Source organism: Anabrus simplex, chromosome 7 (assembly GCF_040414725.1).
Source record: "Anabrus simplex isolate iqAnaSimp1 chromosome 7, ASM4041472v1, whole genome shotgun sequence".
NCBI lineage: Eukaryota > Metazoa > Arthropoda > Insecta > Orthoptera > Tettigoniidae > Anabrus > Anabrus simplex.
In genome coordinates this window covers 26,746,767-26,774,324 of record NC_090271.1, presented here as the reverse complement: position 1 = coordinate 26,774,324, position 27,558 = coordinate 26,746,767, and positions in this window count along the sequence as shown.

Sequence of the window (27,558 nt, the reverse complement as noted above, 5' to 3'; positions counted from 1 at the left end):
TGATCAGACAGTATGGACAGTTCGGGGGATTAGTTTCTTCAGTAAACTTAGCCGTCTTTCCGAGCCTGGTTTTCTCAAACACTCATTGACCAGAATGCTTGAGCAGGAAGCTCTGAACGAGTCTAGACCCATCTCCTATAACTGAATTTGAATGAGTCTCCATTTCATTTTGCACAGCTCTACAGCACATCACTCAATTCCCTCCTCAAAGGATTAACCCTCCACGAATTAAATCCCAGGGCCCGCCTTGGAATCGTACCCAGGACCCTGAGTCCCGAAGGTCCTTCTAAATACTAACCAGCAGTTCAACTTTTGCCCCGTACATTTTCATAAGAATGACCTTTTGGATAAATTTACAAATTCTTTGACATAATTTAAGACTAGGTAAACAAATAATAGGGAATCTGTCACCTGATCAACCGATCAGTTGGTGACAGATTGATTGAATTAGTGTTCATTCATTGAATTGATATCCACAGCGGCAGCTACCCGTCTACTGTCCGTTAAAGCATATTACCGAACAGCGAGTGCTGAAGAACCATCTGCGGTAACCGTTTGTGTCCATGAATGGGTATCGTGCGCTTCATGTCTCTTGACAACGATGGGCTTTTCCAGCTGAATCTCTTGAGTCGGTTTCTTGAAGTCTGCGTTATGGGTTATTTTTCCGATACCTTCATTCTTAGAAATATCAGACCTCTTTCGTTTCCTTTGCGATGAACTTTAAGAGAGGCTCGTTGGTCAGTTGTACTTTCTCATAAATGGAAATCGGCTTTTTAGGCAGTTGTAAGTTAGGATGCAAACTTATAGACGCGGGTAACGGTTATGTTATGAGAATTGCATAAATATTAGGAGTACGGCCCATCAGAACCCCTAGAATTTATGTTACTCTTCCTGCATAAAGAAAGAACGGGATAACGACTCTTCTTTATAACCGAACTAGTTTGCATTCTAACTTACTGCGTAAAAATCCGGACTCTAGTCATAAAACAAAATCGACCCCACCTTCCTAATTATCAGCATAACAAACAGTAGCAAACTGCCCTTCCCTTCATGCGTCATAATTAAGGAATTCCCATACTAGTTCGGTAATTTCACGAATTTCTATCTGCATCATGCGTATTGTTAAATTATTTCTCAGGTTTAATGGAAATTATTCAGTACATCACGAATGAATCCCGACACGACTGCAAGTCACTACCACTCCACTTCCTCTGTTGCATGAGGCGTGTCTTACAGCTTCCAGAGCAGAACAGAACATATTACACTACCATGGTCTCAGCAACTGGCCATTGAACTCACTGGGGAAAGGAAATCTACGGAATTCATCTCCTTCGTAATGAAGATACAAACAGCATTGTTAAATTGCATTCCTTTTGAACCAAGGACCATTTAACACAGAACATTTTCACATCCACTTAAAGAGGGTCTGATAGGTTATCAATGGAACTGCCGTTTGGAAGAAAAGTGCCGAATCCAGTCGAGCTATACCGAGCGAGTTGGCCGTGCGGATAGGGTAGCTATGCGCTTGCATTACGGAGATGGTGGGTTCGAATCCCACTGCCGCCAGCCCTGAAGATAGTTGTCCGTGTTTTCATATTTTCACACCAAGCGAATTCTGGAGCTGTACCATAATTAAGGCCACAGTCGCTAACTTCCCAATCCCAACCCATAATAATAATAATAATAATAATAATAATAATAATAACTACAACTTCGAGTATGGAATTGCCAACGGCCGTAGCCGTGTTTTTATTTATTTAGCTTATGGCTAGTACATAACTCTATATACAAATATTTAAAAAATATAACAAAACAATATAAGACTTCAAACAATCAATCAATCTCTAAAGGAGATCACAAACTTAAATCTAAACTGTACAACCATTGTACAACCACATCAGAAGCACACACAAACTCCTTCAGCTCACTGGAATATGACGTCCTTGGACATTCAGTAGCAATATGATGGATGGTCTGTTTCTTCTCACCACAGTCGCACTCAGGGGAGAAGGGAATGGAGGAGCGGAAAGGAACTGGCCGCTCTACCGTACGAAAACTCCAACTCAGGCACACCTCTGCGGAGGTCCGAACAATACACAATACACCCTTACCTTAGTATGGAATTAGCCCAGTTTTCCCGTCGGATGTCTTTCGTGACACCAACCTTATTGGGGTGTGATGTATAAACTATCGCGTGTTTCCATACTAGTATGTAGTGTTACTTGTCAAAGAAGATGTAGACGAACACGAACTCCTGGCCCACCAAGCTATAGTAATTAACCGGACGCAAATCCCTTACTTCCTGCGATAAAAATAGAACTTCGGGTCCTCTGAACCGAAGACTGATACACTGATCATTCCACTAAGGAGTCCGGTAATAATAATAATAATAATAATAATAATAATAATAATAATAATAATAATAATAATAATAATAATAATAATAATAATAATAATAATAATAATAATAATAATAATCCCTGGCTACTCTCATACTTCCCAGAGGATTTATTTATCTTCTGACCGGTAAGAAGAAATGAAAGTAGTGTTCGTAAAGTCAGGAGCACCTCACAGGCAGGTCTGTTTGAGTGTATTCAATAAATCGCTGCAAGCTAACACGCGAACTTCTCCACAACACAGAACAGAGTTAAGAAAGTGCCATAATTTGCGTGAAGTATATCCCCCGCGGTGCAGCCGCCCCTGCACTTCACACTCACGTACTTGGCGGGGTGCAGACAGCACAAGACGCAGGCGATGTAACTCCTTCTCTAATGAAGACTTATGACCCCTTGAATCAATACTTAGCAGCCTCTTGTTCTAATGAACACGTCACAGCGTCACCTCAAGTAATTGCTGCTTCGGTTGTAAACTACCTTCTCGTCTGATTGAACCCACCAGTGCGCGCTATAGCCTACCGCCTGATTGGCTCAGGTGTGATTCCTGACATTTTATGACATATTTAACGCTGGGTAACTATAAATATCTTTATCTGCCAGAGTGCAGTTGCTGCAAAAACCGCTTGTTAGGAACAATAAGCCTAGCGATTGTTATTATTTAGCTTGCGCAATTACACGCATTACTAATATAGTGTTCAGCCCACCTGGGAGGGTCCAGTCTATATGGTCTGACACCGTGCTTAGCCAGTGCGAGTTCATTTCATCGTTTTCAAGTCCTCTGATGAGCTTGACGTCAGGAAGGGCACCTGGTCGTAGAAGTCGCTACGAAGATTCCTCTCATTTCATACCCGATCCCATAAAGAAAGGAACAAAAACACACTGTGGTGGATTATCAGGGTCGTCAAAAGTGAAATTACCCAGCGAGCTGGGTTAGTGGTTCGGGGCACGAAGCTACTAGCAAATTGTATTCAGGAGAAAGTGGATTCGAACCCCACTCTCTTGATTAATACTACGGTCGCTTCCTTTCCAGTCCTAAGACATTCTTATTCCATTGCCGCTATAAGACCTATCTGTGTCGGTGAAACGTAAAGGAAATTGAAAAGTATCATAATTAACTTTCAAACATTTCAGTTGTCTTCATCAAAGACGAGGAAATAGCAATCTAGCCTCTTGTTTCAAATTCTACTACCAGGAAGTTACGTAATTTTAGAAGCGATTATAAAAGAAAGCTTGTAGTTTGATTGTTTTTACAGTGATTATAGTCACGGGTCCTCATTTTACGTTGATTCCGAACTGCAAGAACAAGACTTTTAACTTTTTAAATCCAGCACGCATTAGCTGAGATTCGGACCGCTGCTGTGATGATGATAAGCTAGTGGCTAGATCCTAGTCTACGACGTTGTACTTAATCCCCTACCTGTCGAGCAAACTCGCACTTAAAATAACTTTTGCATATGAAAATATGGCGTTGCAATGATAACTGTGTCGCCTTGTCAACAGTTGTGATTCAGAGTGGCGACTGATGCTTGCCAGGTCAAACACGTGCAGGCTGCTTTAATGTCAAGAATTATGGGCCCGCCTCCCATAGAGCCGCTTACGTAGCGGAGAGTATAAACGCCGCTTCGACGGACTTAGTTTATATGGGAGACACTAACAATAATGGTACGGTCTCAGCGACGGAGTACATGCATTTTAATTTGGTGTCATTTAGTCTGCCTGCGGGTCACTTTCCACATTCCGTTTTCCTCCACAAAATAGCAGAATAATCCGGATATCTGATGTGTGATCTGTGGCTGTGTTTTAATTAATTTTATCGCGTAAACATCAAAAGTGTCCCCAGAAAACTTCCACACGTCAACATCGTACACCGAATGGCTTTTTGTTCAAAATCTGACTGCCTCTGGCGGGTTTAAGCCTGCGGTCTTTGGAGACAACAAACCGGCACACCGAAGGATTTCGGCGAAGCCAGGTTTGGGAAGGAAGCAGCCGTGGCCTTAATTAAATTAAAGCATTTGCCTGGTGTGAAAATGTTAAACCACGGACAACCATGTTCAGGACTGCCGACAGTGGGGATCGAACCTACTATCTCCCGAATACTGGATACTGGCCGCACTTAAGCGACTGCAGCTATCGAGCTCGGTGGCCATTTTGTACTAATAATATAACAAATTTAAATAAGTATTATAAGGTAGCAATCGGGATAAACATTAAATTAATAACTTTAACAATGTAACAACAATGGCGACGATAACTAGCAAGGGTCGGTTACAGAGTTAGCAAGAAGAAAGTTTATTGTTTGGATGTACGGAAGGAAATGGAAACCTGGTGAGGACTTCAAAGGAATCTTTGAATTTTTTGTTTGAATGATACAACGGGTGTGAATATGTCGATACGAGACAGAGTTACCAAGAGTGGGGAGACGGCAGAAGATAGAGCGTTGTTATAAGTTTAGGCGCGGACGGGACACATGATGAGTATGCCGGTTGCGTGATGAGCCGGAGGGAGGACGTGTATAGTCTAGGGAAGTATATTGGAAGGGTATTGCATTTGGTATAGCCATTGATTATTTTAGGTAGGTGACAAAGATCGGAGGACTGTAAACGGCTTCTCAGGTCAGGTATACCCAGGGAGTTCAAGATATTAAGGGTGCTGACGATGCAATTCGAACCCACCACCTTCCGAATGCAAGCTCACAGATATTTGACCCAAACAGCACGGCCAACATGCTCGGTAATAATGAATATTTTAATACTTCGTCTAAATCCATAGCGGTCACGGCAATTCAGCAGAGTGGTTGACTAATTCCGCAGCAACACATTGTAGACGTATTCACATCAAAGAAGCCTGTCTTCCAAACAAAGTGAACTGGGTAAGTAGTTACCGCCAAAAGGACCCACTGCATAATTTGCAACCTCTACTATCAAGGTTACCTTACACTGCGGAAAGATTTTAGTAAACTTACTGTATATGTAGCCGAACCTCCCCTATATTTAATTCTTTAAAACTCCTCATTTTGACCAGGTTTCGTTCTCCAACTGATAAGAAATAATGTGAGATTGCTGTAATAATTTATAAAATTAAGTACAATGTCGTAGCCTAGGATCTATCCACTAGCTTATCATCATCATCACAGCAGCGGTTCGAATTTCAGCTAATGCGTGGCGGATTTAAAAAGTGAAAAGTCTTGTTCTTGCAATTGGGAATCATAGTAAAATGAGAACCCGTGACTATAATCATTGTATCAACAAACAAACTACAGAACTTGCTTTTATAATCCCCTCTAAAATTACGTAACTTACAGGTATTAGAATCTCAAACAAGAGCCTAGATTGCTATTATCTCGTCTTTGATAAAGACAACTGAAATGATTGAAGAATGTACGTAATTTCTCTAGCGGTTCCTTGATTGAATGATTTTAAAACTTGTTGCAATTAATGTTCAAGACTACTGAGCAAGTGGCTGTGTGGTTTGAGTCACGCAGCTATCAGCTTGTGTTCGGACCCCACTGTCGGCAACCCTGCGTGCTTTCCCATATTCACATCAGACAAATGCTGGGACTGTACCTTAATTAAGGCCACGGCCTCTTCTTCCCACTCCTAGCACTTTCCTATCCCGTCGTTGCCATAAGACCTATCTGTGTCGGTGCGACGTAAAGCCACTAAAAAAAATGATAAAATCTGAATCCATATTAGGCTCATGAAGAAGAAATAAGTAACTCTCAACAAAAAGCCTTGTGTGTAATGTACACTTCAGCGCCGAGCAGAAGAAACGCTCCAAAGCCTCCTGTTGGCAGCTTATTCCTTGGCCCCCTGCCTCAAGAATGCGAGCGGAACATCTGGTCGGTTCACAGTCTCGTGCCTTCACTTGAACTTAATGCTAGTCATAAAAAGCATAAGAATTCAAGACAATGAATAATATTTTATGCATCGTTAGATGAGTCGGATACAGAGATATGGATTACGCATTATGCCGGCGTTCAGCTGAATTGTAGTAAGTCTAAGGCAAAAGAAAAGTTCTCAGGACTACTTTGTCTCAGATAAAGATCACTTTAAGAGGCACTATCTACTCAGTCCATTGGTATACGTGCGTCCAGAACATTGTCCCGTTCCTCTGCGGGGTCGGGTAAGAAGGGAGGTGAATTCGTCGCTGTTGGCACAAGAGGTAATGCCCTTTCTATCCATTATTTCCCTTAAGACTGGTCACGCCTCCCAGCCGAAATATGGATAGGCAGTCCATCAGAACAAGTTTCGTTGTGTTCATTCTTGTATTGACGTGTAAAGGAATGTGAACCTTGAGTACATCATAGTGTAGGAGTGCGCAAATAAGTCTTGCAAACATACAATCCTAGAGAGCGGTACGGTAATGTTCATTTTCTTTTACACATAAGCTAGGAAAATGAGTACAACGAATATCGTTCTGATGGACTAAATATCCATATGTGGCTGGGAGGCGTGACCAGCCATAAGGAAAATAATTAATAGGAAGCGCATTGGGAGATTTGACCTTTTGCCCGAACTGCGACGAAATTTCGTAGCGAGTTTTTACGACCGTGTGTCCTTCCTGACGTCAACCTCTTCAGAGAAGTTGAAATTGAATTAAATCAAATGGCGTATGGCTTTTAGTGCCGGGAGTGACCGAGGGTATGTTCGGCTCGCCAGGTGCAGGTCTTTTTTTATTTGACTCCCGTAGGTGACCTGCGCGTCATGATGAGGATGAAATTATGATGAAGACGACGCATACACCCAGCCCCCGTAACGGCGAAATTAACCGATGATGGTTAAAATTCCCGACCCTGCCGGAAATCGAACCCGGGATCCCTGTGATCAAAGGCCAGCACGCTAACCATTTATCCATAGAGCCGGGCTTCATAGGAGTTAATGAGATGAAATTAATGACGTGATATATGATAATAGGAAGGGAGATTGTGAAACCCGGTGGCGGCACATAGCCTACTCCTGTCAAATAGCATCAACGGGTCCACCCATATCTTAACGTCCCCATCCGACGGACAAATCTCTTACTTCATATGAACACCGTGGAGAGGTTTTAATTAGAATCCAGCCTTTTCGCACACAATCTAGTAATTATAAATTGTGTACTAACACCTCACCTACCATAACGCCAACGTTCCAAGGGTGGACATTTTCTTTCCACCAACGGGACTCGAACCGTCTAACCATAGTGTCAGATTATAAATATAGGCTTGATGTGTTAACGTTAATGGCCGCCAGGTGGACTCCACCCAGTCCATTGGTGAGATTCTAAAATCATTGAAGGATGGCTACTGTGCTAGTAATTTGTTAAAGCAAATTGATGAAACTTCTTTAATTCGAAATCTGAGACGCATCTAAACGGGATCGAATTTTCTAAATTTCAAATTCAACCAGTGCCGAAGCTATCGATATTTGGCACTTTTAATTAGCAGTTATTTTGTTCTCCTTCTGGTGCCACTTCTTCGCAAAGATTGGTGACCGTCATTAAGTAATTTTTATTTTTGGCCGTGTTGTGTATTTCGTAGGTTCCATACTGATGATGATGATGATGATGATGATGATGATGATGATGATGATGATGATGATGCTTGTTGTTTAAATGGGCCTAACATCTACGTCATCGGCCCCTAATGGTACGAAACGAGGCGAAATGTAATGAAAATTTTAAAGTAGAAGATTCATTCACTGACCAGATTTCAAAACCTGGTGATGAATATGAATGTACAATGATCCAACTCACAATATTAAAAGTTAAAAATAATTTCACAAATCAATTCACTGGCTAGAATTTAAAAAGACGACGAACAATGATTATGAACAACCAAAGGATCCGACCTGCAATGTCTCACTTTCCCACAAATTCATTTAAACAATGATATATACTGACCAAGGGGCTGATTCTAAAGCGCAGTCCTGAATCGATGATGCTTGCTGTCTAAGGAGGTCCAAACTCCAGGTCAAGGGCTCCTCATAATGGTACCTACCGCTAGTGAAGTAGAACCATTGTATTTCCCATGTAGCGGTAATAATCACAATTAACGTAGACTCACGGTGTTCCTCACATTCTGGTGCTACTCACAGGTTATGCACTACGGCACGGGCAATTCAGACCTATGGTATTTCTCACTTAATGGCGCCACTCGTAGGCAACGCAAACCCATGCAATTGCTCACAGAGACCTCTAATATCGCGTGGTGTTCCTCGCATAGTGGGTACTATTTATAGGCAACGCAGACCCACGCCGTCGCACATATAGTGGTACTAATCAGACCCGTTGTGTTCCCGTGATGTCCACAACCAGATGATGAAATACCCCAGCGAGTGTAGCCTCCTTTTTTCTCTTTGGGGAGTTCCAACCGAAACTGGACAGAGTGGAGCCTTCGTCATAGTGGCGGATACTATACACGAGTAGTGTAAACCCATAGTGATCCACCAACACGCTCATGGTATTCCTCACATAGTCACATAGTGGTACTAATCACAAGAAAAATCGACTCATGGTGTCCCTTGCGTGATTATACTAGTCACAGGTGATCTCAATGTTCAAAACTCAGCATCCCTTGGTCATTCCTTTTAGTCGCCTCTTACGACAGGCAGGGAATTCCTCGGGTGTATTCTTCGACTGCGTTCCCCACCTACAGGGGGTTGTGTGTATGGTCTGCGAGAGCTACTTTATTTCGCTGAAGTCTGCCGGCAAGCCGGCTAGGATTCCCCTATCCGCCACCTGGAACACGCCTCACCACTGCTCCCAGCGCTTCGACTGCTTTAACACCCTAGTAGGTTTGTGGAGGTTTCATACTAAGGTTAATCATCTTCACCTACATCCATGTTCCCCTTCCATCTTGCTTTCATTGATCAGTTGTATCAGACCTTCCTGCTCATTTCAGAAGACGTGATCCTTCCAGGCGTTTAGTGAGGGTTAAGCCTTTGTGGCTTGGCGGAGTACCTCCTCGTTCTTTATATTTTATACCCATGGGATCTTCAACATCTGCACCACACCCACATTTCAAAGGCCTGAAATCTTTTGACTGAGAAAGCCTTCGGTTTCCATCCTTCGACATCGTAAAATCCAGCACCAGTATCGCATAAAACTACGTGAAATGCCAACAAGTTTCACACTCACAGCTATACAGAAGATATCATATCATAAATATTCTTCCTGTAATGACAATTCCCGTCTTCATTCATACATCCGGACCCGACTGCTAAGTTAGTCAGCATTCTGGGAAGTGGAATAATTGTGACACTCAGGTGATAAAAATAATAATTTCGGGTGGGCGGCATCTGCCACGTGTAGGTAACTTCGTGTTATTGTGGTGGAGGATAGTGTTATGTGTGGTGTGCGAGTTGCAGGTACGTTGGGGACGGCATAAACATCCAGCCCCCGGGCCATTGGATTTAACCAATGAAGATTAAAATCCACAACCCGGCCGGAAATCGAACCCGGGACCTCCTGAATCTAAGGCCGGAAAGCTGACCATTCAGTCAAGGATTCGGAGAAAACGAGATCATTATTTAGTTTCATTATTTCTATCAGTTTTAAGTCTCAATCTTGCCGCCTCATGTTTAAGGTCGGACCTCCAGGTGCGCCACTGTCAACATGTCTGTCAGTTTAGTACGGGAAATACAGAATTGTCCAGTATTGTCTACAGTGTATTTACCTGACGCCTGTATAACACCAGGTAGCACGCTCGCCAGTATTGGTCCTTGGGTGTTGCACGAGACCAGCAACCCCCATCGAGAAATAATTCCAAACGTCCCAGTTAAATTGCACCGCCCTGCGAAGATGACTTAATTCCTGCTTTCTCTCCTCTCGTAGCGGTAATTTATTTTCCACGCCACTACGCTATATCAGACCACCCACAAAATTACCAACATTTTGCGTCAATGAAAAACAGGAGGGCAAATTTTGAATTCAAGTGAGGCAAGAATAACAGTAGTTATACTGTATAATTAGCCTCGTATTTCCTGTGTTTTAATTCCAGGATATATTTCAGTTTTAATAGGAATGTAGTTCATTACCTAACGTTCAAACAAAAATGTGACATTGAAAGTTTTGGTGAAACACCCAACTTCAGGTACCACCAGCCGCTACTGGATTATAGGAAATGCACGAGCTGTCTCAGCGAAGTGCTGCAGACCCAGACATATGCATTATTGTATGTTGAATAGCCAAGGTGCCCTTTATCAGGCTACGCACTTATATACCTGAATTATTCCTTCAGGTATTAACTGATTAATGTTCACCTCTGAGGTGTAGTGATTAGTGTGATTAGCTGCCACCCCCCGAGGCCCGGATTCGATTCCCGCCTCTGCCACGAAATTTGAAAATTGGAACGAGGGCTGGATCGGAGGTCCTCGGGAGGTCAACTTAGTAGAAGGGGTTCTATTCCCATCTGAGCCATCCTCGAAGTTTTATTCTGTGGTTTCCCATTTCCTCTCAAGGCCAATGGCGGGATGGTACCTAACTTAAGGCCACGGCCGCTTCCTTCCCTCTTCCTTGCCTATCCATTCCAATCTTCCCATCCCCCACCAAGGCCCCTGTTCAGCACAGCAGGTGACGCCACCTGGGAGAGGAACTGGTCCCTCTTCCCAGATGTATTCCCGACCAAATGTCTCACGCTTCAGGACGCTGCCCTTCAGGTGGTAGAAGTGGGATCCCTCTCTGAGTCTGAGGGTAAAACCAACCCTGGAGGGTAAACAGGTTAAATGAATCAAATATAATAATAATAATAATAATAATAATAATAATAATAATAATAATAATAATAATAATAATAATAATAATAATCGTATGGCCTCAGATACCGCGTGCAGACATTTCAATTTGACGCCATCTGGCTGACTGCTCGTCAATTTCCACGTTCCGTTTTACTCTAGGCCCACTAGATGGCAGGTAAACCGAATCGCTCTTGGGCGTCTATGGCTGTCTTTTAATGACTTTTGTCGAATGAACACTAAACGTGTTACCAGAGATCTTTTATACGCCGACGTGAGCTATAATACCGATAACGTGAAGAACGTTTTCCCTATGGTTCGTGAAAATACGGAACCAGTACATGAAACCATCGTTGAAGCTGTGAAAGACATGCCAAAACAAAAAAGAAAACGAAGGTGATTATTTATTTATTTATTTATTTATTTATTTATTTATTTATTTATTTATTTATTTATTTATTTATTTATTTATTTAATTATCGGCTCAAAACAGGGCAGTAAACCCCAACTGGAGTAAAACTAAAACTATTTGAAGTATTTATTAAATTACACTGATACAAATCTTTTATCTTAAAAACTAAATGTATAATTCTTAATAACTAACGATGACGATAAAGAGAATGGAGGAAGTATCCAGACAGTGATGGATGTGTAGTAAGAAGTCTGGGTTGTTCTAAAATTCTTTAGAATCTATGTTAAGTTTCTTAATTTAGTGAGGATGGAACGCAAACTCAGCAGGAAAATCTATGAACAATATTAATATTAAACACAGCATGGACCAAGCGACCTTTGGTAACCGGCAACTTTAGTGCCATAAATAAACTGTAATGAGTTGATTCTGTTCCTAACATTCCGCTTTATTTCCTAAAAGCAACAGACATAATCAGTAAATTAATTTGTTTCAGTTATTTCAATATCCAGTAAATGTCCGTGTGGCGGTGTTGTATTTGCAAAATTAAGTTGGTAGGAAGTAACTGTGCACTCAATCTGCTGTAAATCGTCAAATTAAGATGTTGAAAATATTAAGGATATACCTGAATTTGTACGTAAGGCTATAATTGAGGCATTGGCATGGTAAAGGTATTACGTGCTAAAATATTCGTGAAGAAAATAGCAAGAACCAAGGCCAACACCATAGAGAAATTAGAGAAAGGTTTCTATTAGATCATTCCTGTGTCAAGTGATACTCTTTTGGCTCAGAGAACGTAGCAACTGCTCCTGGAACTTACTATCAGTACGTTTACATGCAGGATTCAGATCGATCTGAGTACACTTCCCGTATTGAAAACGCCATGTAAACGGGGTCTCAGTTCGGATTGAGTCTCAAGGTCGATACGGTAAAATCTGAGATCGTATCGTACTCGGTTCGAACTGAGTTCCATGTAAACGCGGATTGTACTGAGATCGTATTGAAAACGACTGCGCACACACTGTATGTTTGTTCTGAAGAAATCATTATCAAAGTTCTGTCGAAATAACAAATATAATAAGCCAGTACATGTATTCACCTGTATAAATGATCAACAACTGCAATCATATTATAAGACGACCAGCCCTTGCGATTAACAAGATCACGATAACCTTTTGTTGGGGGTAAAATTGGAATGTGCGTTCCATCTATTGCACCAATTACGTTTGCAATACCACACACTTTCAAAACTGAAAGTTATCTCCTGGGCTTCTACTGCATTTGGCGTTTTTAAATTCTAAGAAGTGATATCAATTTTACTACAATTCTGCATCGTTCGTATACGTCGATATTGCCTGGCGGATTCAATACGATACTCAAATAGCGTACTATATGTAAACGGGGATCGTATTCAATACGGTAAGTGTACTCAAATCGATCTTAATCCCCATGTAAACGTACTATATCTTTCCCATGTGAACGCCTCAATTATTGTGCTACACTAAAGTAAAGGCACCAGTAGTTGATACAACATTAATACAGAACTTCACGTGCTCATATAAAAGCCCTTTAAAATATAAAATATAATATATTTACTGCAGTGTAGATCAATAACCATCGTGTGATTCCTGTAGCCGTTTTCAGTTTGATTTTTCAATTTGTAATTATTTGTGTTCTGTAGTTCACTGCTGATCTCATAGTTCAAATCCTTTAAGAGATTATTTGTAGTCTTTAATAACGTATGAAGTAGATTTTTAGATAGATTTCACAACTACAAGCCAACGACCCTAGCCGTGTTGAAACACCGGATCCCGTGAGATCTCCGAAGTTAAGCAATATTGGGCGTGGTCAAGATTTGAATGGGTTGCCACGCGCTGTTGGTGGGGTTAAGGGAATGGAGGAGCGGAAAGGAACTGGCTACCCTACCGTATGTAAACTCCGGCTCAGCACACCTCTGCGGAGGTTCGGACCTGCCTTCGGACAACTACAAAATGGCATCATAATATTTGGGGGATATTAGGTCATGTTACAACTATTGTAGGTTGACACGTTTCGATCTTGCCTTTTTTTTTTTTTTTTACAATTTGCTTCACGTCGCACCGACACAGATAGGTCTTATGGCGACGATGGGATAGAAAAGAGCTAGGAGTGGGAAGGAAACGACTGTGCCCTAATTAAGGTACATTCCTAACTTTTTCCGAATGTAAGTAAGTGAGTGAGTCAATCTAACCAGACGGCCAACTGGCTGGGTGATGTTGCTACCAAGATCGCCTTCAGAACAATAAGAATGAAACCGATGAACGGTAATTGTCTTTCCACAGCAATTAGACTCAAGATAGACGAAATAAAATCCAGGGCCGCAAGAGTAAAGAAGAAAGATGTGGACGGCAACCATATTCTACTCAGTGTATAACCATCCCTTTTCTTAAAGTTATTGGAATGTTTAGTAATGTCTATCGCCTCACGAATGATTCTAAGATTTAAAACGTTTCTCCTTAGAAATGACGGATATGATATGGTCATGGTGATGGTACGGAACATGCAGATGAAACTGTCAAAAACATTCCCAGCACAGTGATGGAAGTCCGGGCTGTTCTAACATGTTCCGGCGCAGCAGCAGACTACTCTCGCTAGCAAATACGTAAGGGCCTACGGTGTTCCTTCCTACATGTTTGACCAGCATAAACAGATGCAGAGGAACAACAAATTATAAATTCCAGCACAGTGCACAGCAGTAGCGGCGATTGAGAACTAAAAGTGCGGGAGCAAAGAAAATAATATACACACAACAAACAAAACAATACTCGTGTTTGTGGGGGGGGGGGGGGCGATGCGATATACATCAAAACTGAAAAAGAAAAGCTACGAAAGGGTAAAGGGTAAGGTTTTTTATGCTCTCTGAGTGAATTTCGTGAGAGAGGTAAAAGTCAACAGTTTACCAATTTAAGTGCAGGAATATTTCTTTTTAAATATTTTGATTCAATATGATACAATAAAACTTTCACCAAAGGAACAATAATTACACATGTATTACAATTAAATAGAATTACGGCGTGAATATACAGTTAAAAATCATTTAGTATTTGACTGTACGCTAAGAAACTAAGACAATAAAGAGATTTAAAAACTGACGAATGCGCGCGGCAACTGTCCATGACCTCGGCAAATATTTATATGTATATATACACACACACCCCTGCTATCCTTCCTCACAGCACATGCAAAGTCTCCACTACTTTTTGTGGCGCTGAACAAATCAGCTAGCCGGGACGAACGACATTTTTTGCGTATTTCCGCTAAAATTTTTGTTAATAATAGGAAAGATGGGATCATCAAATTCTACACGAATATTGGCCCACTCAGTAGCCATATGTGAGCCAAATTCTATGTTTGAAGCTGTCGCATAAGTATCTGCCCTATTCAAAGTTCCTAAAATAATCTTACCTTTAAATAGATGAGATACGAGGAAATATCACAGGGCCAGCCATTTAGATCGCTAAATGAGGCCGGAGGCGTCTTATCGTACAATCCGCTTTTCGATATCATGCACCGTTTAGCAGCAGTTATTCTGTAAATGAAGGTGAACATGCATACACTTCCGTATGTCGATTTACGTTTATTCACAGAAGTCGATTTGTAGCGATCTAGAAGGGGGTGTGTCTGACATTGTAATTAAAACTTTACAAATCAATAGTGACTGTCAGCTGGAGGGCGTCTGATGTTGTAATCAGTACTCCCAATCGACTTTAACTGGCAGTAGGAATGGGGTCCTCCCTTCTCGATTTGACTAGCAGACGGCAAGAGAGCGTGAATTTTTTCAAAACTCCTTTAGATGATTTTTTTTGCTAGTTGTTTTACGTCGCACCGACACAGATAGGTCTTACGGCAACGATGGGACAGGAAAGGGCTAGGAGTGGGAAGGAAGCGGCCGTGGCCTTAATTAAGGTACAGCCCCAGCATTTGCCTGGTGTAAAAATGGGAAACCACGGAAAACCATTTCCAGGGCTGCCGACAGTGGGGTTCGAACCTACTATCTCCCGAATACTGGATACTGGCCGCATTTAAGCGACTGCAGCTATCGAGCTCGGTGTTTAGATGATTCTCTTTATCATTAGGTATAGGTGGCCCCTTGCAAGAGTGCCGCCGATTATAAAAAAGTTTACCCATCAAAATGTGACTGACGTTACGCATACTGAATTGCGGTAGACAAGTGGACTTATCGTTATCATCACAACTCCGCAAGTCGCACTTTACATTGGAAACAACGTCTGCGGAACTCCCTATGCTGTTTCTCGGATAACGTCAAGAGACATGCAATTTAAAAAACTTATTCACTTCATGTACAGTAATTTATTTCGATATCCGCATACAATGTAGAATACCGTAGCGAAGCACGGGTACATTTGCTAGTAATGTATAAAGTGTACATAGTATGTAGCATATGTTACAGTACCAGTACATGTCTAACAATAAAATGCCAAACATATAGCATTCCAGATAAAAACGACTTTAGTCCAGCTAGATATGGTTCCTGGCCCACTGTCAGTGTAAAAACATATTAGGCTCAACGATGGTCTTGATACTGTGTCTTCTGAGAATATTGCCAATGCCGTATTTCGCAAGATGTTTGTTATTAAAGTTACGTCCGACTCCTTGGCGGAATGACCAGCGTTGAGGCCTTCGGTTCAGAGGGTCCCGAGTTCGATTCCTGGCTGCTTCGGGGGTTTTAATCGTGTCTTCTTAGTTCGTCTGGTTCGGGGACTGGGTGTTTGTGTTTGTTACAACACTTATCTCTTCATATTGAGAAAACACACCACACTATCAACTACCACAGAAACATGCAAAAGTGATTACATCCCTCCATACTGTCGGCGTCAGGAACGGCAACCGGCCCTATAACAGGGTCATTTCCACCTTTGCGATACAGTTCACACCCGCCACCCCACAAGTGTGGAAAAAGCGGTAGAGAAAGAAGAAGGAGGAGGAGAAGGAGAAGTTTGTTAGGTTTAAGTTGTATTATTTACCTGTTTTTTGATAGTTTAATGCCGAAGGATGGCTAAAGGTTACGATTAGAAAGATAATGACCGTGCCCTTAATTTAGAAACCAGCTTCAATACTTGCCTGGTGAGAAAATGGAAACCACGGAAGTGCGTCCTAACGGTTGCCGACGTTGGAATTTGAACCAATCACTTCCCGAATTCAAGCTTACAACTCCGTGAGGTGAACCTCGTAATCAACTCGTTCGGTGTATTATTTAATCTCCTGGTCGATGAGTAAGCAAAATATGTATAAAGCTATTACTTGCTCTCACTCTTATAAATGAATTCATGATTCAGTTCATATTTTGCACACCGAGCTCGATAGCTGCAGTCGCTTAAGTGCGGCCAATATCCAGTAATCGGGAGATAGTGGGTTCCAGTCGCACTGTCGGCAGCCCTGAAGATGGTTTTCGTGGTTTCCCAATTTTCATACCAGGCAAATGCCGGGGCTGTACCTTAATTAATGCCACGGCCGCTTCCTTCCAATTCCTAGGCCTTTCCTATCCCATCGTCGCCGTAAGACATATCTGTATCGGTGAGACGAAAAACAAATAGAAAAAAAAAAAGCATATTTTGCACAATTACTTGGGTGTAGTTCTTCCTGAAGATGAAGTTTACTGGTTATGTTTATTTATTTATTTAATTATTTATAATTTATTTAATTATTTATAATTTATTTAATTATATGTATTTTATAGGATTTCTTTCTTGCTTTCATGTTTCATATTTTGTACTTCTGACACGAAGAAATACTTTGATTAAAATCTGGAAAAATTCCAGGTGGAAATCTAAATAATTAGAATTGTAAATAATATAAAACATGTCTACAAATGATCCTGTTGACCTCGCACTGGTTCAACCTCTAGATGAAAAACAGTTGGTTTCAACTGGAGATAAACAATTGCCGATTTTTGTTTTATTTTTGGGGATACTTTTGAAAGACATGGGGATAAAATTGAAATGGATAAGAAAGAAAGGCGAAGCATAAATTTAATTTTTTCACGTCGTACGAAACCCTAGAAATGTTTCCAGGGATATTGGTTTTTAACATTTTTTTAAAATTACATTTTTGTTGAAGCAAGAAAGCCCCTCCTAGTGAGAATTTTTTCTCCTTACTGTACACTCAGCCACCCCACTTTCAATGATCTCTGCGATGCAGGTAGCATAAAACAAGTATCTCTTGCGCAGTGGCCAGGAACACTTCAATCTAGTAAATGTACAGACATGTTTTATTCAAGACCGGCAGGAAGGGCTCATAAAACGTCACTTGCTGAAGTGAGTAACATTACCGGCAAGAGAAAATTTGAATCCTATCGTCCATTGGGCTGTGAACTCACTGTTGCTTTCTCCACAGTAGAGTAATATTTCTCAGTCGATCGATGAGTGACGTGCTTTCGCTTTCTCTCAAGAGCTGGCTGCTACATTCGCACGCTCCAACAATCACCGCCGATGACATGAGTTCTGGAAGACTTTTCGATTTGCGTAAATTGACGTCTGCTCTCTTTCTGGCATGACTAAGAGGTGAGCAATCATACTAGTGTAGAGAAATACCCGCATACTTCGTATTATTTGCAATGTACATCTATTTATCTATACCAGGTGGCCGGTGAGGGCCGTACTTTCTACTTACAATTGTCCCTCATGCACTATTGATACATGGGATGCCTAATCACTTATTTTCGAGGGAGCGCTACAATGTGCTGTATTGTGAATGTTATGAAACAAATAGCAGTCATTTTACTGCACACATTCCATAACAGGGTGCATTTGTAAATACGCCAAAAGTGCAGAAAAGAAAATTTAATAACTTATTAATTTATACACGTGTAGTCATTCCATTCTATAAAAGAGTTTTTTGTATGAAACAAAAACTAATACTGTTCGGAGAAATACGTGTGTAGAAGGCAGACGTCTGTTTGGAGCTTCGGCTGCATTCTGACCAGATTCTACAGATTAAAATGAGTTTTGTGTATTCGTTGTTGCTGAACACACTAGCCATTGTCCATATGCAGACAGCAATTGTAGTGGTGCTGTACCACTCACCAGCCTAGAGTTATGCGGTCGAAAACGAGGTTTACTAATGCAAGGGGTTGTATTAGACGGGTAGCGCTGAGAAACATAATATGAGCAACCGACGGTTGTTTCTCTTCATATTCTGACGTAACCTGCCTGCTGGCAGTAGTGCCCCTGTGAAAATCAGTTAGTAGATATCCCATTCATCATTTGTGCATGTGGGACTTTTTTATAAGTAGAAAGTACGGCGCTTGCGAGCCGCCTGGTATATTTAGAAAGGTTGCCAAAATCCGCTTTGTCCAGTCCACCCGTCCGTTCTAGTAGACCAATTTGCTTCACTTTTGTTTTATTCTCTCCGGAATTAACCTGCCGATGAATGATCAGCCATTGATATGTTCAGTCAGCATTGACTCATCCTAAAATTGAATCAATGAATGCCAACTACAACAATAGCTGGGGAAGATTTAGCCTAGCCCGCAATACATTCTGCACTTACCGGGCTGCACACAGTTCCGTAAAGATATCGGCGAACCTAAACGATGAACAATGACGATGGCTGTAGGCACACCTGCAGTACACACATGGCTTAATACTATCTGGAGATGAATAACGTTGGAGTAAGACACACATAGCACCCTTAACGTGGGGAGGGAGTGACATGTCAAAATGATCAAAAACGATTTGATATGTTTATTTATCATCAACAGAGTCATAACTGGTCCAATGATATAATAAATTCAAATAACTAAGGGATCCGTGAGAGAAATCTCGCATGTTCTTAAAGTATGTGGTGGAGTAGCATCCTGTTCAACTACTGGTGAACTAAGGAATACCCAGATCAGTACAATATTAGACAGTCTTAATTACCACTTAGTGCAAGCTTTGATTTTTTTTACATTGATGGTATCCAGTTAAGCGTAAGCAAATACAAGTGCATTATTAAACTGGCGAATGTTCCGGAAGTAATTTTTGGTTTTACTACCATTCTTTTCTTAACTGATAATTACAGCTCGTTATAATGACATAAAGTAGGCGTCCCAGTGGCCAAAATGTGAAGTCGACAGCAATGCTGGCGCGTAATTTACTACAGCAACAGTATTTGCAAATCGCACACTTCGTACAATTTTTTAAAACTCGTTTTTAAAATAAATTATCGATATTTATGAATTGACAGTGCAATTTGTCACTGCTAATGTCTATTCTCTTTCTTTTGAATGCTCATTTGTCACGATCGGCTACTTGTGAAATTTCCCTAATTTCCCAAACGAACCAGATTAGTTCGCTAGGCTGTTTTGTGATATTAAACTTTCTCCTTGTGGCAATCCAGATTATCTGGGAATTTGGTGATCCTTTGAAATTAAAAGAAATGACCAAAAGTTATAACTGTATGTATTTATGCCTCGCGCTATAGATACAGTATAATATACACGATTCCACCTGTCACTGTGAACCGTTCCCATCCATCGATATCACAATGCCAGGATCAGTCGGTTAGAGCTTCGTGGTTACGTTCGGTCTGTGGGCGAGAATTAAATCTAACTTCTATAAAAATGATCACCAATGGTGTATATGAATGGGAAACAGTTGCATTTGTTGTGAATAAGAGACAGATAAAGGGGTAAAATGGATTTATTCACTAGAGCACATAATTAATATTCATTCTATCGAAATTCCACAAAATACAATAAAACATGACGCAAACTGTAAAAAAAAAGTATAATGTGCCGTGCACATTAAGAACAACTACATATTACATTACTAAAAAAATATTGGTCCAAATACCGAACAAATAATTTATAAAAGAACAAAATCTTAAATCTTGGCCTGAATTACATCTTTAATTCTCGACAACGCCGCCAAGTGAATATGCCGATTTCCCCGAGGGGAATTTCGATTACGACCGTCCACAAGCTATGCTTCGACAAGAGAAAATCACGTCAGTTTCATTCCATAATCCAACTATTTACATATACAAAATCATTAATCCTGATAAGGGAAACTCCAGGGATCCTAACTTATATACTACACAGATTCTACTGACAGATCCGATCTGTCGCAAACAACCAGCCTGAAGCTGCATACCACCAGAGAAAATTAGCTCCGGGCTAAATTTAAGAGACAAAGATTAATTCGTCAAGACACAACACACTGACACCAGATACGACAAGGCACTCCGATACAAGGTACATAAGTATATAAACACAGCTCCTGTAAAATAACAGCATAATTACAATATAAAGAAAATATGAACATGCAGTCAGAGCACTTCCTCATCACCAGGTCATTAGTGGCACGCCCCTGTCCGCCAGGGCGATCAGGACATTCCCCTGGACTGGTGGAAAGTTTCACTTTTCATGGGAGCGGAACCCAGCTGGAAAGTGATTCATACTGCCTCGCAAAGGACTCCAGGCAAACGGGGTGCAGGTAATTGCTTCCTTCACGGCTACCCCAGCCAGACTTGCTCACACAACAAAAGAAGGTTTCTCTCTTAAATACTGCTGCCTTATTATGTAAACTAATTATTTCTCCCGTTTATAAAATCTTCTATGACAACAGAAACATCTCTTCTTCACCTTTCAATACATATGCCGCAAACATCGCTCTCAAGGAAGACGTCACACATGGCCTTCCGTCTCAGCGGCTCGGGAGTTCGATACTCGACTCTGTCTCTTTACTCTGCGGGCATATCCAAGCCCATCCTTGTTTAAAGCAGCTTGCCCTGCTAACATCCCTTCCTTGCCATGTTTACAGGCATTCAAACCCATATCTGACTTCCGCGTCATATATCAGGCGATCTCAGCCTCTCAACCCTCGCAATAATCTCCACCCCGATCTACTGTCGTCTCTGCTCATTAGAAGAACCTAACTACCCAACGAAGACGTCGTGGCGTTCCTGTGGCAGCGAACATATATCTGAAATCGCGCACAGATCAAATATAAGAGGCCTACACTGGTCTTTACTGCTAATTATTCCACAAAGAGAAGGCGGCCTGGCCTCGTCAATGATGAAACTATCCACCTTCCTAACACTTAACACACACACCTAGGAATGCTCTGAAAGGATTAAAAACAATGCATGCACACACACTCCTAACTTTACCTATTTACAACCCTTTTTCCCATAACTAAACTAACCATGAATCACTGCAACAAATAAGGGCACTAGCATGCTGCCCTGGATCTCCCACTGATTTATTGACAGTACAATTACTCATCGTTAGCAAATTGACATTGACCGTTAATATTACCCTAAAAACTGGATGAAACTGAATTGACCTCAAATGTTACCCACATGCTTAAAAATCTGACATATCCACTTAGCTTTGTTGTCTTCGGCAATCACACCATCTGCACAACTGCAGCGTCAGGAGATTACTCGGCCATCATATCCTCTTTGATGGCGTTACAAAAGATATGAATTACACATGTAGCTTCCATGATTGTCCTTGCAGATAACACTCCTACAATGAATGGAAAACAGGTTAGCACTACACTTGCTCAATTGCATACGCGCACACTAATTAAGGAGATATTGCTTAGCACACATAATTGGACAAAGATTAATTCCTTGATCAGAGTCGTAGTCTCATGGAATGCGCCCCGGATCCGTCCGTATGCAAGAGCAATTGCGATACGATCGAACACGTTTTCTCCGCGATCGCGAAACCGACCCGAAACGTTGGCGTGTAATACAGCTAATTAGTTCACGACAATCTTCCCGGTATGCACAGCTATCGTCCCTTTTATTTACCGCGTTCACACATACGTGGTACCTACCGCACTTGATGTAAGAGCGAAGCGACACACGCGTAGCGGTAAATACACATATACGGACTTGTAACTCCCGTATTTATTAAAGGTAACTCACATCAGGGTGATACGTTTTACTGTAGTCTGGGCACGCTTCTACGTGTATGATATTCATATAGCAATCATGAAGAAATAACGTCACTGTAGCACTTTGATATCGGACAAAGAAAATGGCGATCTCGACTGGCGTGGAGACTACCTTCTGTACCACGGACACCTCGCGAAAGACAGACCCGCTTCCCCAAGCCACTGTTGGTTTTATGGACCCACCCGCGTCGTTCCGAAAAGAGGGGGTGGCCCTGTTGGCTATAACGCGAGGTTTCAACCGCTTTCTCAGGACAAAGCCCACAACCGTTATAACCTAGCCACACAAATATATATATATATAGAAGTTAGCCGATGAATGAACAGATAAAGAAGTCTAAATTCATTTACTACTCATCAGGCGTATCGAAACCGTGGAGCAGGGTTATTTATCAGATTTCACCCTTATTTCTAATAGGTCGGCACTGTGATGATCGAAGTTAGCAACCCCGCGCAATTCTCTATGACTCGCTTTCACAGCTCGCGATTGGCTCTTTTCAAACTCGCCGCACGTTAGGTGACGCCGCGACACTCCCACAGCCTCGTTCAAACTTTCAAACCACAGGCCGATTCAAACCTGCTTCCGGCCGCTCTTCCAGGGCGCGGCCCAGCACAAAGCCGTTTGCTTGCCACCTCGCAAACAAAGTCTTTCAAATTTAACGCCTCCACAGTGTTGCGCACTATGCAAATATAAGTCCCTGGGGCACTGTGATATGTTTCATTCTCCCAACACCCCGTAAAAAAAATATGTGGAGACAGAATGGAGACATATATTTTTTTTCTATTATATCAACACTGTGCTTCATCTAACACATCTGTGCTAATAGGAGGTTTCGTTCCGCGAGTAGGCTCTCTTTCTTCTTCCTGGCCTCGCAGTATATTTCCAACAAAGCTTGGAATTTCCTCTCGTTGCCTTCACATTGACTACATTCTCGCGACGGAAGGTGAGTTGAATCTTCACTTGCCATCACGTTCACGTCTTCGGCCTCTACTTCTTGCTCCTCCTCTTCTTCCGCTTCTTCTTCTTCTCCTCGTGCCTCATCTTCAATCTCCTCGTCGTCGTCGTCGTCGTCTTCTTCTAGGTCGTCGTCCTCTGGAATTTCCTTGAATTGCTACAATTGAGTTTTCCTTGTAGCTCCAGTATGTCTCACATCATTAAAGTCTGGCGCATGGGGATTCAGGCTATTGTGTTGAGCCTCCCGGAAATTACGGTACTCAATACTTTCCGCGCCGTGCCCTTGACCAGCCATTTGTTCTTGGATAGCGGTCTGCCATTGTCCGCTGGGCTGTTGTTGTCTTTCTTTGAGCTCGGAGAGATACCGTTGAGATTCTAGGTGTCTCTCTCTATCACCTGGTCCCTGCTCGTATTCATTTGAGCTGCTACGAAAATTCCTATTGTCCCCTCGGTTATACGGACGTCTCTGTGTCATGTATCCTCGTGGTCGGTACCTGTAGGCACGCCCATTTCCTCCATATGAATAAGTTCGGCCTCCGTCGTAACTCCTATTCCAATTGCCTCCTGGTCCTCTCCTGTTGTCACGATTATTCGCAGAATTCCATTAGTCTCTCCGTGGTTGCCCATTTTCGTCTCCTTGTATTTCTCGCGACGTAGTCTGTGTCCCGGAATTCTGGACGTCTCCTCCTCTCCTTATCTTGCGTGGCGGGCTGCTATCCTTAGATACATCTACCACATGAACTGTTTCCGTATGTCTAACCCTTGGCTGAGACTGGCTCGAAGTAAGGTCAAGTTGACGTAACGTCCTTTCAGCCTCTGCCGCTGACTTGACGTTGGCCGCGATAAGGGTTCTCTGCGCTTCGAGTGGTAATTGCCTCGCGATGGCCACGACCATCTCAGACTCGGACGGTGGTGTATCAAGGTCTCGAAATTTGATAACTTGAGACACAAAATAACTCGAAAACCTCGTCGGAATCGTCGCCGGATATTTCTTAGCGTATAGCTCCATCCTTAGAGCTTGCTGTAAGGAAACGTCCCAAAATTTACGGAGAAAAGCCACCTTAAATTCCTCGTATGTGCTAAACGTATATTTGAAGGCCTGCATCCATTCCAAGGCGGTATCGGACAAAAATTTTTCAACTGTACGTAATTTTCGATCGGGAGGCACCCTTGCGTCTGATAGAAAGTCATCTATCTCACGAAGAAAAGCCCTAGGAGTCCTATCGTCCATGCCACTAAATTTCCTCGGTTTTTCCTCGGGCGACGCACGGAATATATTATAAATCGGCGCTCCATTTGTTACGTTTGGAGTGGACGCTCTCTCTTCTGGGCGGGATAAGTGAATTATATCGCTTATCATCGCTGGTTCATTGGTGTCGCTAGCAGCTCTCTCGATATGACTCTGCTGAATTGAACATTTCAATTTGTCCATCTCCTTGCTGGTCCTGAGGTCGATTAATTCTATTTTATCCTTCAAGTGCTGAATTTCCTTTTCTGCATTTGCCAGCTTGTTTGTGTTCTTTTGACTATGCTCTGCCCATATCTCAATTGTCGCACCAACCTCATTGATATTGGCTCTGGTGTTCTCCCTGTCCGCCAGAATTATCTTCTTAATCTCTTTGCCTTTACCCGCGATTCGATCCGTGACCTCCCGCGTAACTCTTTCGTCCAGGTTCTTCAACTTGACATCATTTTCCTTTACCATCTCAGATAACTTCCGTTCCATTTGCTCTTCACTCTTATGCTGCCCTTCGGCAACCTGAGTCTTAATTTCTTCCGAGAACGATGAAAGTCTCTTTTCATTTTCAGCGCTAAGCTGCTCTATTGCGCTCCGATTTTTACCGATTTCTGTCCGTGCCTCATCTAACCTACTAGTTACTTCTTCTAGCCGTTGGTCTGTCTTTTCGGCTCCATCTGATATTTTCCCTGCTAGCTCCTCAACGGTTTTCTGCATCCGTTCAATCTGTTCCTCGGTTCGAACCTCTATCGCGTCGATATGTTTCTCTAATCGATTCATCCCCTCCTGACAACACCTCAGAACTGTTTCTATCTTTTCTTCGAGCTTCTCGTTACCCTGTGCTATTTTCGCCGTAAGTTCACTCACGTTCTTATGCTCACGTTTCTCGGCCTCTAGCGTTACTAACTCAAGTCTGTTCGCGATCTCCGTCATGTTTTCTTGCTCGCGCCTCACAGCTTCCTGTTCGCGTCTCTCGGCTTCCTGTTCCGCTAACTCCATTTTCGCCAAAAGATCGGCGAGGGTTACAGCCATAATATTCGGTACGAATGCGACTACGCAGTTATGCTTCCGGTGTGAGAGTCTCTAGATGTAGAACCAAGATTTTGAATATTAATATAGAAAATTTCCAGTTTCTGCCTTTTACGTATAAAAAAATCACAAGCAGTCTGGCTTCACAAATTCGCCATGCAGAAACTGCCTAACGAATAATTATCATGTGCTCATAATATCGCGATAAAATAATCAGAAATCCTCGCGTGTATTAAAAAAAATAATAAAAAGATAATCACCATGTAGCCCCAACCGTTTACTAGAAATGTAGGTCTATGCTAATTTGGGCTCAAATATATGCATTAGACATCAATGCGTAACCACATTTGCATCTTATCTCCGATTAAAGGATTATACTTCCCACAACAATGATCCATACACCTTCAATCTTTGACAATGATGCCACTGTAATTACAAGTTTTCCTCCGAGTTTGAGGCAGACTCGGGTCCCTATCTTAGTCTAAATAAAAACAAAATTAAAATCTCCGGCTATACAAATCTGTTACACAGAACAAACTTTTAGGTCATGTCCATAGGCGAGTTTATCTGAGGGATACACATCGTCTACTTGCCCCAAGTGAGAAATCTTTTCCTAGTTCTCGAATTCCCAATGGAATCACTGAATTATTTGACATACCTCTACCATCGGCTATCATGCTCTTATTCACATCCTAACATTAATATAAAAATTCAATTTAATGCCGATATATACCCAACGTATACATATATATTTAAGAATTACAGACTTTCACTAAATATACGATTTCCACGGAAACCTCGCCCTCTCGTATCCGTATACTAACATGAGTATAATCGAATACCGGACTGTAGACTCAATTGTCTAATACGCTAGGTTGCCAGTTCCCATGACTCCGTCTGAGTATCGAGCAAGAATCTCAGGCTTCGTCATCTATAATGCGCCTGTTCGGAATTATCTACCTAACTTAAATATTGGGTACCACTCTGGTCACTCCCAAAATTCCGAACTATATACTCCTATACGAGGCCTACAAACTCGCGCATCACAAACAAAAAAAATGAACCGGGCGCTGCACATATGACAACTGCCAAAATAACAATCGCTCAACGTTGCATCGCGCCAGAAATGAACCTGACGCCGCCCAAATAACAATCGCCCCACGTTGGGCGTCATAAATGAACCGTTCCCATCCATCGATATCACAATGCCAGACTCAGTCGGTTAGAGCTTCGTGGTTACGTTCGGTCTGTGGGCGAGAATTAAATCTAACTTCTATAAAAATGATCACCAATGGTGTATATGAATGGGAAACAGTTGCATTTGTTGTGAATAAGAGACAGATAAAGGGGTAAAATGGATTTATTCACTAGAGCACATAATTAATATTCATTCTATCGAAATTCCACAAAATACAATAAAACATGACGCAAACTGTCATAAAAAAAAGTATAATGTGCCGTGCACATTAAGAACAACTACATATTACATTACTAAAAAAATATTGGTCCAAATACCGAACAAATAATTTATAAAAGAACAAAATCTTAAATCTTGGCCTGAATTACATCTTTAATTCTCGACAACGCCGCCAAGTGAATATGCCGATTTCCCCGAGGGGAATTTCGATTACGACCGTCCACAAGCTATGCTTCGGCAAGAGAAAATCACGTCAGTTTCATTCCATAATCCAACTATTTACATATACAAAATCATTAATCCTGATAAGGGAAACTCCAGGGATCCTAACTTATATACTACACAGATTCTACTGACAGATCCGATCTGTCGCAAACAACCAGCCTGAAGCTGCATACCACCAGAGAAAATTAGCTCCGGGCTAAATTTAAGAGACAAAGATTAATTCGAGAGACACA